Genomic DNA, 15,082 nt, shown 5'->3' with positions numbered 1-15,082 from the left:
CCCTTTATTTTTCTTGTTTTATTTTCTTTCTATCTTCATGTTGCAATGATGGACTAAGATTTTTTCTGCTTCTTAATTTATTAGCATCCCTGTGCCCATATCATTCAGAGGGAAACCTTTGGTCCCACAATTCAAGACTCGCTTTGTGAAGTCTTTCTCCCATATTATCGGACGGAAACCTTTGGCCCTACAATTCAAGACTTACTTTGTGAGGTCTTTCTCTACGTAGCTATAAATCATACACGATTTAACAGTTGCTAATCGTAAAAAAGATCGAATAAACCTCAATCTTTAATATTCTATATGTATCTACATGTTTAAAAATCTTTCCATTTGATTTGTTTTTGATAATTCAACTTAAAAGCTAGATATAACGTACCCATGGCAACCGTGGACAAAGATTTACAGTCATTTTAACAAATGTCACTCTAGTTTTATTCTCAAAAGTGGAATTTGAAGGATCTTGGACATTTTAGCTTGGATTCTAAAAGGTGCATTCTTGAAAAGTCACTTTGCTACCAATTATAGAATGGAAAAATAATTAAGAAAAGGAGAGACAGAATTATATTTAGTATAATGCAATGGTAATACTATAAAAATAATGCAATAATATAGTATATATTTTTTAAAAAAAATGTACTATTTGCAGTTCTATGATATTTGTTTGCTACACAAAAGCCCATAAACATCAAGAGATCCCTCAAAATTAAAAGATCTTTTTTATTTATTTTGCCTTCAATTGGTAAGGGCGCTGCCTAATTCATGAGAACTCATTAGTAGTCTAGAAAAAAAAAAGGAACACCAAAAAAGAAAAGAATGAATAATTTACAACAAAACAACTAAAATTAAGCACTGGAAGTTATACATGGCAAAAGCAAATGCGTTCTCCAAGCAAACACATTTTGTTGTTCTCCTTTTCATCTAAGAAGTGATGCATAAAATAATTTAGGAATGCAAAAACTGAGAAAGAGAAAAGGAGAACAGGTTCTACGTGGGTTTGGGGACCCTCTTCAGCTTCTATCTTTTGGTCTCCTCCTCTAATATTCTTCTTTACGCCTTCTTTCTGTCTTGGAGCATGATGAGGACCACAATGTGGTGGAAATTCTCCTCCTACGATTCATTTGTCCCTTTCTTGATGGATTATAGACAAAATTCTCCATAACGACCACTCCCTCGTCTCTCCAACACACAAAGACTTGAGGTTTGTATAGTTTTATTAGGTTGATTGATAGGGATTTTGAGGTTGATGGAAACATCAAAGACTGATATTGTCACATTCTTCTTTGGAACTTTTCCATGAAATTTTGATCCCGTAACCTCTCTCTCTCTCTCTCTCTCTCTCTCTCTCTCTCTGAATTAAGCCCTACATTTACAAGTAATGCCATTTAAGGTGACTTGTTCACTTGGTAAACAGGTAATGATTAATGAATCAGTGCCGTCGATTTTTGTGTGGATTATTGCAGTATTTTTATTATTTTATCATCTTTTACCCGAGTGAGGAAAAAAAAAAAAAAAAAGGTATGGAGGAATCAGTCCCCTGTTTCTAGTGAGGTCTTTTTGGTCACCTGAAAGATTAGCTTTTAGCAGTCTTTAGGATGCAATTATCCACCAGATGGCTGCCACACTATTTGACCTTTATGCTTTCTATATGTTCTAGCTTTGAAACATCATCTTGTTAAAAATTTGATACGTTAACAGATGGGGTTCTGATCTACATCGTCCAATCCTAGATGTTGCACTACTAGATCCAAACATTATCCTGAATTCCATAAGAACTGAGCAACATGATTTTAGGACCAATTTAGATTTTTAAAGAAAAAAAATGTGAAAGATGGCTACTTTTTTAAAAAAGTTATATCATACAAAAAAGCATGATCTGACAAAATTATTATTCATGCATCTTGGCTGGGATGGAAGCGGATCAAGGGGGGTGATTTCTTTTTGACACAAATCAGTCTAGTTCACTTAGATGGTCAAGTGTATTGAGTATGTTTTGAGTTTGCAAGCTGTAGAAAAATAAAAAAAAGGGATCTTTTTCTTAGGCTAATTTCATTATTGGAGGACACCAATTCTAGTTCGAATCGATTTGCTCAATTATGTATATTTATTATAAATATTAAAAAAAAGAGTAATTGAGTGGTCTAGAGGTTCCATGTATTGGAGATTAGGTTTGTAAGAAAATTTTGCATTCCATAATCTCTAATTTTTTATAGCAAAACTTTTGCTTCATCTCTGTTTGTAGATGCAGGTCAATAAACCAAATCATATAAATATTATGAGTTTTTATTTTTTTATTTATTTTATTATTATCCCTAGTTACAACAAGATCTTTTCATTTAGATCCCTGCATGATTGTGGAGTCTGTGAACTAATCTTCATTAGATCTAGTTGAAATCAAGATAATTGGACCTAGTTTCGCATGACCATAGACCAGAAATAGTCACAATGTTACTATAATAAGAACATTATTAAACCATTTCTAAAATAAAATCCAGTAATAATGGCTTAAACAATCACGCTACAGCACATCTCGCTCCCAACTCAGAGGGCTATAAGCACCTAAATATTAAGGGAATGTAACTATATTTTACAGAATTCAATGAAAAAAAAAGGTAAATAAAAATAAATCCTAAATTAGCAAAACAACTAAAAAGAACAATGTTGGAAAAAAAAAACAAAACAAAAAAAAGAACCATCACAAGCAGCCGGGTCAAAAACTTACATGCACAGGAGATCCCACCATCCACACACGTGGCCTCCTTGCTAACACATGTATACTTTTTCCCCTTTTCTTCATTGTTTGTTATTTTGGCATTCCAAATAAAATATAATAAACATATTATACATATTGAAATAATATTATAAATATTATCAGTTATATAAAAAAAATAATTTTTTAAGCAAATATTTTATTTATTTTTTATTAAGAAAAATCTTATTTTAATTTTAGTTAGCAGATATGCTATATTAGAAACACTCCTTGCATGTAAACATATCTTATGCGGCCTAGATTCGGTCAAAACTGTTATAGATTTCTACTACAATCTATCAAGGATTTGCGATATTTAGTAATTTCAGAATAAAAAAAGGCCGCCATACGTTTAAAAGTTTGACATCGTGCCGTCCTACGTGGTAAGGATATGGAAGACACGGTAAAGCACAGCATATGTCACATCTTATCTCAAACAGGCCAAACTACGAAGACACGAGGTCTTACCTCAAGGGAGTCCGTCCAGGTTATTCCCACTCACGTAAAGTTCCAGCTGATGGACTCGAGAGATCACAAGAAAGAGGGAAGCGCACGTCCCTGTGTTCATGAATGTTCTTGACAAAATCTTGTGCTTTACACTGCCATACCATCTTGCGGATAGCTACTCAGAGTATCTTTTGATGTTTGGATAACGCAACAAAGTACAGGAATATTAATTATTGTGCCATGGAACCATGGCATCATGTACTAAAAATTATGGTTCGCTTTGCCATACTAATCATGATGAGTACATGTCAAGATAGTGTACAGATTGAAGAGCTGTTCGTTAGCAACACTTAAAAGCGTCATTCACAAGCGACACTGAAAAAATAATTGCTAATGATGTGCTCCTCAGCAGATTAGAATCCTACTTGACTTTGCGAGGCGCCGTTCGTTAGTGATGTTTAAAAGCATTGCTCGCTAGGAAAATGATGTGAATGGCAAGCATTTGATTTCTATATTTATATCGCCGATATTTCTTCGGTGCTCTCCGTAGCATCAGAATATTATCTTTGTGATGTTTATAAGCATCGATAGATGACTTAAAAAATCCTAGTTTTTACAATTTTTTTTCTGTAATGTTTGTATGCGTATGTTACTCTTCTATGCCGTTTTAAAAGCATACCTTTTCACCTTTCATTTTAGTTGTTGAGAGTAGCTAGGAAATATTGAAGACAACAACAAAGCCATTGGTCTGATAATTCTAAGATTTCCAAGATGGTAGAAGTCACCTCTAGATGGATTGCACTCTTTTACATGGATGTGGTCGGTGTCAATTCTGCTAACATGTGTAGTTGGTGTCAAATCCGTATGATTTTCAAGTTAATCCTCTACACAGGATAAAAGTATGATCATCATCACGTCCAAACCATTATAACATAAGACAGATAGCATGTGCAAAGAATCCAACTACATCAAACCTAGTTAGCTTGAGAGGACATGCGCTTAAGATGAGAAAGGAGAAAACAACAATATAGAGATGGAAATATCAAGTCTTGCTCCTCTTATTATGGTAATTAAATAAGAAAACTGTAAAACATTATTCGGCTTGCGTGATGTATCCATGCATGGATTTTGTTGGGAAAAAGTGGAAGTGAAGTGAACACCATAAGAATAATAGGATTTATCGATTTAATATTGCTAATACTACGAGGAAGCGTCAAAAAATTTCAAATACCATATTCATCTACCAACACTTTTAATAAGCATCGATATATTACGATGCTTTAAAGCATCGATCAGTTACAATAAAGAAAAGTATTGATATAACTCATGAAGCATCGTTAAAATTCAACTCTTATCCTAGTCCTTCATCCCTAAATCGAAATCCCAGATCTCTTCTCTCTTTCGTGCCGACTCTCTCTCCTCTGATATGGACTCCCTGCCTCATCATCCAGAGTCGATTCTGAGCGGGCTCCCCCTCCTTTGATCCGGCCACTCTACCTCATCCTCTCCGGTTCTCTTCCCTCTTTTCTCCTCTAAGTATTCCTTTGAAGGAATAAGTGAAAGAGATCCAAAGGCCCTTGATCCCAGTATCCCGAGATTAATTATAGGATATGATATATCACTGTTGATATGAATGTTATATCCCAAATGTTGCAAATCAATAGCTTTCATATTCTCTCCAACTACTTTTTGTGAGATATTACAGGGATACAACCTTTTAATGGATATATATATATAGCGATCATATGCCTAGCATTCTATTCAAATATATCTTGTTCGGTCATTCAGATTTCTTCAAGCCACTAATGACTAATGATACTTTACAATATATTGGTTTATTATAAAAATCAAACAGTGATCGATCCGATTGTTTTCTAATTCATGCCGTCTTACCCATGAACTAAAGAGAGTTAATTTTTGCTGGTATTGATACTTGTGCAAGCTGTTTTGAGATGCATGCCCATGTTGGCATCCTTAAATCAAAGTGAGTTGGTCAATCTTGGTCACCCTAATGAAGGTCCCAATGTTCTCCTAATTAAAGTTGGACATAAACCACTTCATGCAAATGCTATGTCCTGTGAATTATTCTGTTTTGGAGTCAATAACTGCAAGTTTGGGTTTGGCACCCTCGTTTTCTTGACAGGTTATACCATGTTGGCCCCTAAAAGCTCGAAGTTTGATTGCTTGACTTACAAAAAAAAAAAAAAAATTCTTGGGTGATGTTGCCACTTGACAAAGAGAGAGTCCCAATTTGAGAGAGACACGGAGCATGGCTTGTTCGCTGGTGCTTCGAGAACACGGTTAATTGTGAATGGCCAAACACGCAGCTCCCCCATACACACCATCCACCACCCCGCCCCACAAATCTATATAGAGGAGATGAGGATCACAATTTTTTTGGAAAATAATGGCTGTAGATATTAACACCAGTAAAATTAGGGTTGCATTGACAAAGCCTTTCAAAACTCACAAGTTACCATGACAATGAAAGTATGGACCACTATTATCAATAATAATAGAAGTTATGACAATTGCCTTCAAGACTTAATAGCAAGATTTATATTCCTACCACAACTTCAGACGATCATGCTTTGACCTATATCGGAGAAGTCGGAAGAAAAATGGTATGGTGGCCAAACTCTTTAATCAAAAGACAATGAATTGGAGAATCAGATCGCTTTCTTCTACGTCATCGCTGGTTTAGTTACAATTCACCTAGCTACTAGGTTTTCTTGTCACGGTCACTTCGAATGAATTCAGATGAAATGTTTCCTTTGGTTGTGTAGAGAAGAAAATTGAATACAAGAGAGCTAATTTGAAAGAAATTTGACAAAAATTTTGGTGGATGTATGTTGTGCAACTAGACTTAAGAGACCATAGACCATTTTTTTTTTTTAATGTCAATTTTTCTCATCTATTTGAACGGTGGCATAATTGATTCTTAAGATACTACATCCTCAATCCATTTTTAGTTATCTTTGTCTCAACTCGATTCAGAAAAAAATTTTAAAAAAGGTATGATGAGTTGTTCTTATGCTTCTCGTAGCTATTACATGGGTGTGTTGGAAGAATGAAATTTCAAAGTTTTTCGTAACAAACATTCATCACTTGTGATTGTGGCTTCAAAAGGATTTTATATTTTTAATTACTATACATTATATGATCAATATCTTCTATTAGAATTCGAAAGAGTTTGGATGACGGTTAGAAATACCCCTAGAAATTTTCATGAAGGCTGACATACAAGATGTCTGATTCTTTCTTCTCATTTTTTCATCTTATTCCATCTACCAGCTGTTATAACTTCTCTAAATCTTCTCTCCTCTTTCCTATAATTTTTTCTAATCTTCAATAAAAGCTCGGTCGCTATCTCTGCCTCCCTAATATCCTAACCAAAACTAGCCAATTCAATAATCAGGTTAGGAAAATAACCTCTATTTAAAATGATTGTTGCCCAATTTTGAGTGATTTAAACTTGGTATCACCCATGATAAAATGGTTGAGTTTTTAGGTCAATAAATTGTTGACATCCTGATTCAATTGTTAGAGTAGCTAGTAGCTGGACACTAATAAAAGGTCCGGATGGAATCTCATTTATATTATTTTTAAATTTATTATCTTATTAAACTAGATGAGGTCCAAGTGAGTGGGTCTTGGTGTAACCATAAGATTACTCCACTACAATTCGAGTGTCATGGTTCCGAAAAATTGAAATTAGAAAGGGGCTGGAAATTCCTTTATGTTGTCTCAAAAGAAAAAGCTTGAACTCAATCGGTTTTTTAAAATTGGCCAAATATTTTACATCCACACTATATATATATATATATATATATATATATATATATATATATATATATATATATATATATATATATATATATATATATATATTTATTTATTTATTTATTTATAAAATTAGATAAATATCAGATATATATTTTAGATTATTATATATTTATTCAATACTATGTTTCAATTTTACATATTTTTCATATTAAAATTATATTTCTATATTCTAAATAATCAATTCTATATTGCTGCAATCTACTTGGATAAGTGGAAATTTGAAGGAGTCAAATTTTCATATTGTTAAAATTGATCGGAACAAAATTTTAGAGGATGTTTGGTTGGAAAGAGTTGGGGTTCAGAATGGATGACTCCCATTACAACCATTTAATTGAAAGGAATCCTATTTTGATTTCAAAATTAAAATGAGAATTGACTCAATTTCCTTAAAACCAAATCTCCACTCCCTTTGAGAATTCAAATTTTCATTTCAATTCTAATTTCGATCACGAACTAAATATTTCGGAGGATATAACTATTTTGATTCTCATTTCAATCCATTCTGATTTGTAGTTGTGAACCAAACACTCTCTTAAAGCAAAAAATATTATTTATCCATTTATGTACACTTCATCTTCTTCCTAAGAGAAGAAATATTGATTTCTACTACACTAGAAGTCAATGACTATTGCAACATTCCAACCATTTCCATCTTAGACATGAGCGCCATTTCACATATCAAAAACTCTCTTTTTTGAGCACATGATTTATTATAAAAAATTAAAAAAATATTTAGTTCACGATCAGAATCGAAATCAAAATAGATTAGAATGGGAATTGGAATCGTCATATCCTTCATAGCGTTGGATTCGTGATCAGAATCAAAATTAGAATGGAGATTTAAATTCATAAAAAAAATTGGAATTAGATTTTATGGAGATTAGGTTATGCTCATTCCGTATCGAAATTAAAATTGAAATAAAACTCTCTCAAACTAAATGGTTGGAATGGAAATCATCCGTTTGCATTCTCATTCCATACCATAATTCCTCCCAGCCAAACACCTCTTCAATAAATGAAGACTATAAAAGATAATAAAAAAAAGGAGAGCGAAAATATAAAAGATAAAATGTAGTGTTTGTTTGAGAAAGACCATCAGGTGCATAAGAAAATATTCACAATACAATATACTGCGCGCATGATATTATCTCGGCCGACAACGATGTTTGGCACCACAAGAAAAGCAGTAGCCTAGATATGATCACAAAGTCTTTAGCACATTTAGCATCAAATAACTCCAGGGGCCCAACCATGGTATCAAAAATCATCTCCATGATAAACATGTCATGTGGCACAAGAATGTTGGTATACTTTGTCCAACCATGCATGATGGAGTTGTCCTATAATCACCAGCTGTGAAGGGACAATATTCGCAACATTTTTTTTCTTTGTGAATGACCCACAGCCACAACTTATGATTGCCCTCAAGAGGTAATGCTCGTCAACGTGGGATCCAAGCACAGGACCCACGTACGAACTTGGGCTCATTTGCTGACAAAGCATCCATGAATCAAGGCTTTTGTAGGTCATACGTTGTACTAGTTTGAGCGTCACCTAATTCAATTTCCTGCACATGCTACACGTCCCATAATTTTAAAGTTGACAATGGATAAAATTTAGATCAAATATTATATTATTTGTTTTTAAATTTAAATTTAATACTTTATATCCAAATCTTATTTGATACCCGATCAAATAAGAAAAGAGATATGCATTCTCATACCCAATAAATTCAGAGATATTCACGGATAATCCATTTTTCCATATCCAATCCATATCCATTCCATACCTATTCTATATTTTAAAAAAATAAACAATCAAAATAATTTTATTCATATTATCAATCAAAATAAAATTATTAATTCAACGTAGAACATAATTTATAAGTCCAGATTTATAAAAATCAAACATAAAAATAGAATTACAATTCAATATAAAATATATAAATAATCAAAATAATTTTATACATATTATCAACTAAAACAAAATTATCAAAATAGAATTATAAACATATATATTTGGATATGGGTTCGGTTATTACTCAAATTTGAATTGGATTCGGATTCAGATTTGGATAGAAAATAGCATTAGCCATACCTTATCTATGCTCATACTATAATTATCGAGTTTTATCTAAATCTGAATCTAAATTCGATCAAATATTATTTTTTAAATTTGATAGAATTTAAATATAATATATTTTTATCAAATCGAATTGATTTTGTCATCCCTATATAGTTTTTATTTTACTGTATATTGATGGTTGTTGATGCCAAAATGGCCTGCTTTTCGGCTGTTGGTCAGACACAGTACGTATTTCCCGTTGATCTCGTGATACTTTTATGACGTATTGCTGTTAAAAATATAACATCAGAATTGTTATTGACCATTGCAACAGTCATAATAATCCTTATTCACCTGAAATGTAGAATTTAAATATTATATATATATAGATATTAGAATAATTATTATTATAATAATTGTTGTAATGGGTTTATAGAATATACTATCTTTCCATGAACAGCTAATGTGTGCAACTGATGGTCCTTTTATGCTGCGGATTGATTTCACTCCTCACTTCTGCTCATACTTTTTAACGTTGTAGTTAGTAAAGTTTTTCTTTAATACAAACTAGCAAGGTTTTAAATAATGCATTGCGCTATTATAATGGCAAGGCCTGACCACTCTAAGGGTTATAATAGGCGTTATTTATCTAAAATCAGAGATTTAATTTTAATCATTATTGTAATGATTGTTATTATGGTGTTATATAATTATTTTCCTATGCACTTATTATTGGGTAAAAAAAAATAACTTTGGAATGTATAAGCACTGTTGGAGGGAAGTTGGATGCAAAAAAAAAAAAAAAGAAATATTTTTCTAAAAATGTATTTATATACAAAATATACAAGTAAAAATAATGATAATTATTTATATTATAATAGATCATTATAATGCTAAATAGCATGTTGTAATGATTATTACTTCATATATAATATAACAAGACGGTTTCAAGATCATTATAGTTGCCGGTATAACAAGTGTAATACTGTTGTTGAAACCTTGGCCGCTAACGTGGCATAGGGTTGATCAAAGGCTAGATAGCCCGCCCATCCTACCCCAAAATATAGTGGGCCTGGGCACTAATATTAGGACCATGTGACGGGCCTAGGCAAAAAAAAGTAGGCTTGATCTAAAAATTAGACCGGCTCTGAAAGAAATAAAAAATAGCCCGATCTAATCCAAAATTATATATATATATATATATATATATATATATATATATATATATATATATATATATAATATTAATTATATTAACTAATTATATATTATAGTGAAATAATAATATATTATATAGCTAAGGGAATTAAATTATATTGTTTAACAAAAATATATTGTTTGATGTTATTTTACACTTGGCCAATAATGGTAAGGAGAAATCGGTCTAATGGGCGAGCCTAGGGTTGGCTCTTCAAGATCAGGATGGGATTGGGCAAAATTATAAGCTTGATGTTCGGACTAGCCCAAATCCGAGCATAGATACTGAGCCTAACTTCTGCTATAGAGTCCGGCCAAGTGTTTGATCAACTCTAGTGTGACATAGCCTGTTGATATTTTGGAGCAAAAAGATGGAAGGATGTAGACTTGCAAAACTTCATGAGCCTAGATAAATATAGCTCAGCCTTATATTATAATACAAATATAGTAATATACATACATGTATACATACATGTGCATACACATACCTAATTGTAAAACGAGTAACCTAATTAAAAATAAGTGATAGGCCTTCAAATTGAAGATCCAAACTATTGAAAATATTTTAAATCACAAAAGCATTTAGAAATCAAAATTTCTTTATTTTAGTGCTCTTTAACCTATCTATCAAGCCGGTGCAAATGGTATCAATTAACTAGTGTAATAAAATATACAATATAATGAAAATTTGCCTTTTGGATCATTATCTACACATCTTAAAATATAGATAGATTTGAATTCATTAGATTTTGATGACTAGATGATAAGAAAAATATAGCACAATGCTATTAAAATTGTCTATTTTACGTATTCGATGATTAGATTAGGACTTATCAAAACATAAGAAGTTTGATTTATAGTTATCCTTCATTATGTAAATTATATTTAGTAGTTTGATCTTGAATTTGGATAGTCCATCGTTGCTTTTGAATTATTTACTTTTTTTCAAAGAGTTAAAATGTATCATCCAACTCATACATGAATACACACAATTGAATACATGCACTCTCACATATACATGTTTGTATTGATATATATATACACACACACACAAACACATACATACATACATACATGCATACATGTATATATATATGCATCTGTTTATATGTATACACATAATCAGAACATGCTGGAAATATACTATAATAAAACTCATACCATCAAAATATTTTAACAAAAAACCAAAAGTAAATATAATATACAAATATGATAAAGATAATTATAAATTGATATTCAAATACGGATATGGGTTGGACCGTTTGCACCCTTCACACAAATCAACTATAGGACTATGCACGACATAGGTCTTGAAGTACCCAAAACTCCATCATTCATCTATCTACATGGATATCAAAGCGATCAACAAGCGATCTAATACTGAATTTGCACAAAAGATACAACATATGTTCTTCAAATACAGCATGTTGATCTAAATAATTATTGTAGAACAACGCAAATGTCATAGTTGTCTTTGACATTTCAGTCCTAATGGTAAACTTTGGTCGTAAGGGAACTAACAATGCACGGCAATGGAGAGAGGTGAGTGAGCTAGGTTGTGGGCTCTCTCTTATATAGATTCGACTTATGCTGTTGCATGAAAGAATGATTGAATTTTTTTTTTTTTTGACGATATCAACCATTACATCGTGCATTGCATAACTCTCAAAGCACTCCAAACTTCATCTATCTATCTATCTACGTAGATATCTCAAAGAGATTATTGTGTAATCCAATAGTGGATTCACGCAAAAGAAGGTAAATCATTCCTTCACACGGAGGATACAACCCTTCCCCCTCCTAATCTATGTCCATGGTTTCATGGGTTCAAGCGTTGATAGCAAATCAATGAAGCATCATGGAGCTGGAAGCATGTAAATTAGAAGACGCTCAAAAAATGGAAGCTTACTCAATTTGTTATTGCACGTGAATGCGAGGATTCACGCAAAAGAAGGTAAATTATTCCTTCACACGAAGGATACAACCCTTCCCCCTCCTAATCTATGTCCATGGTTTCATGGGTTCATGCGTTGATAGCAGCAAATCAATGAAGCATCATGGAGCTGGAAGCATGTAAATTAGAAGACGCTCAAAAAATGGAAGGTTACTCAATTTGTTATTGCACGTGAATGCGAGCCAATCTCTTATTGGAAAGCTGTTGGTTTGGGAGAGGGGTTTGTTGGGTGGTACCATCTTGGTGTGGTGCGTCATTGGATGTTGGTTTAAGTTCCAAAAGTGACCAAAAGACAAATCTTCTTACCCATCCATTTGCCCCAAAATAAATCGCATAATTTAAGCAGAGAGACTAGTAGGAGGATAATAAAATAGCATTAATTAAATCCTATCCTCTTTCACATGGAACTTAATTATAAAGCTTTTCAAGAGTTAATAGCCATAATTCAGTCGATTCTTTTGCCTATTGATTAGAGGTGAATCTCTTAACAAATAACAATGAAATATGAATCAGATTAATGGTTAGCAGCAACTCATTGCAGCAACATAAATGTGAGAACTGGGAGAATACTTGTACTCCATAACATTGTCCACAAGTCCAAACTCACACTTCAACAACCACACCTCAATGATATTTGGTGTACAAAAACAGGAATATGATCACTATCTTTCAGATTTTCTTGGATTATTATTTTTATGATGCAATTCAGGCACACAAGTATAGAATCATTAGAGTCGTTGAATCATCCTACTACCAACTGGTGATGGGTTAATAAAATATAGAGACAGAGAACGTCCCTTTCTTGCATTGCTACTCCCAGCCATCATTTCCATCCATCAGTCACCAACTTTGTAATTCTGGGCACCAAATCACCTGGTATCATGTAGTCTTAAACGTTCTTTACACATATAGTCTTTAAAATTAATTGTTTACACTGATCAGTGACATAGGAAATTTCATTTTCTATCCAACAAATGGGGCAGAGGATTAGGTAGTGAAGTTTCCTTTTCATTGCTATCTTGCTTTCCATACTTACTGGACAACCAAGACCAACCCCACTTTTAATCAAACTATCTACACAAACAAAACTTAGCGAAGGCGTTACACAAAAACCTGAAATTACCAAAATTAACGTGTGCAACATGTGTTGATATGCGGTGCAACTTTACCAATAGGGTGGTAACTTTGGTCTTAGCAGTCTATCCCTTGTAGGAAAAGGCATCAACACCACCTGCTCGCTAAGAAAATGGGGCATGCATGGTTCTTTTCAACGTAGGAGTATGATTACTGAGACGTTTGCACTTAACAAAGAGACTGTGACGATCGACGTGTATAAAGCTTGCCCTCATGTTGCTTGAGTGAGTGATGTCATTGTTAAGATGTTGGTTTTGAATACTTGCTATCGTTGCTATTAATTCGTTCTTTTGCCCCTCCTTTAGACATGACAGCCTAGGTCAACTCTTCTAACTGCCTGAGGTGCATGTTTCTTCCCTACTTATTCTTTATCATAGTTGTTAAACCTATGATCTAGAAGGATGGGTTAATTACAAGCCTCCTGATATTTCCTGAAAGAGAAATAATCATAGCTTGCAGACAAATCTTTCTTTGAACATGGACAAGATTACCACCTGTTGGTCTTGGATATACATGCTATATATGGACCGGAGTACGGGTTGGAAAGAAATGAGAGAATTTTTATAAACACATACCTATCTTCTGGGTACTTTGATCATCCTTCTCTTGAGCTGGATTTCTCAGCCCAAGGATGATAGATGGACCTTATTCTGTCTAATTGGTAATACTGACCTCCTTTGTTTCTTCTCTCTCAATGGCTCTCACCCTCTGTTTCTTTTATAAAACTCCCCCATCATTTTCTTAATGAAATGGTGACAGCTTACCATATTTACATCAATATATATATATATATATATATATATATATATATATATATATAGTTAAGAATATTAATATGTTTTTATTATCTCAAATGAGTTTTTGGTTGTAAATATTAAATCAAGGTTGAAGAAGATAGACTTAATTTGTTTCATTATATCAGCTGATACTTCAGTATCTCAGCCCTTAAATAACAGCGAATCATGCACTTGGAATACCTCTATCTTCCGCCTTGGCCAATATAAACTGATATTTCAGTTCATCTCGGTATCAGTCATCACTGAGACGGGCAATATATCAGGGCGCCTTTGACGTCCAGAACCACTCTCTTTGACATATATATTTTAGACTAAGAGATTTCCATTTCTCCTTTTTTTCCAAGGGACTTCAACAATTGTTATAGTGGTGGGATCAAGCATCAATATTCTATTATATATGCAATACATTGACAAATATCTTTGCTTGATTATTTGAATATACATGTCATGCCATCAGATAAAGGTTTCATTGTGGGTTTTTTTTTTTTTTTTTTTGTGTGGGGGGGGGGGATTGTTGGTGGGGGTTGTGGTGTGTGGGTGAACTATGGTAGCATAACTAAAGGAATCTATAGTTTTCACGAGCAAAAATTAGGAGACGGGTTGTTCGATGCAAAATCCTTAAAGGAATCCTACTTACCCTTGATTAAGATGATCATGGGAAATAACAGTCAATATGATACCCAAAAGAGTTCTACTTAATGGTTAAATAACTTGGCAAAATCATTTAGCTATTATTCTATGTTTTTCTTATAGGAATGATTATCCATTATCGATATTTAATGCAGATCGATACGTAAACATGCATTAAAAATTGTTAACATTGCTATCATTATTATGTAACATAACGACTATAATCATTATGCATTATCAAAAAAAAAAAAACCGCAGATAGAG

Source organism: Elaeis guineensis, chromosome 15, assembly GCF_000442705.2.
Source record: "Elaeis guineensis isolate ETL-2024a chromosome 15, EG11, whole genome shotgun sequence".
In the NCBI taxonomy this organism is placed as follows: Eukaryota; Viridiplantae; Streptophyta; class Magnoliopsida; order Arecales; family Arecaceae; genus Elaeis; species Elaeis guineensis.
This window is presented reverse-complemented; position numbering follows the sequence as displayed.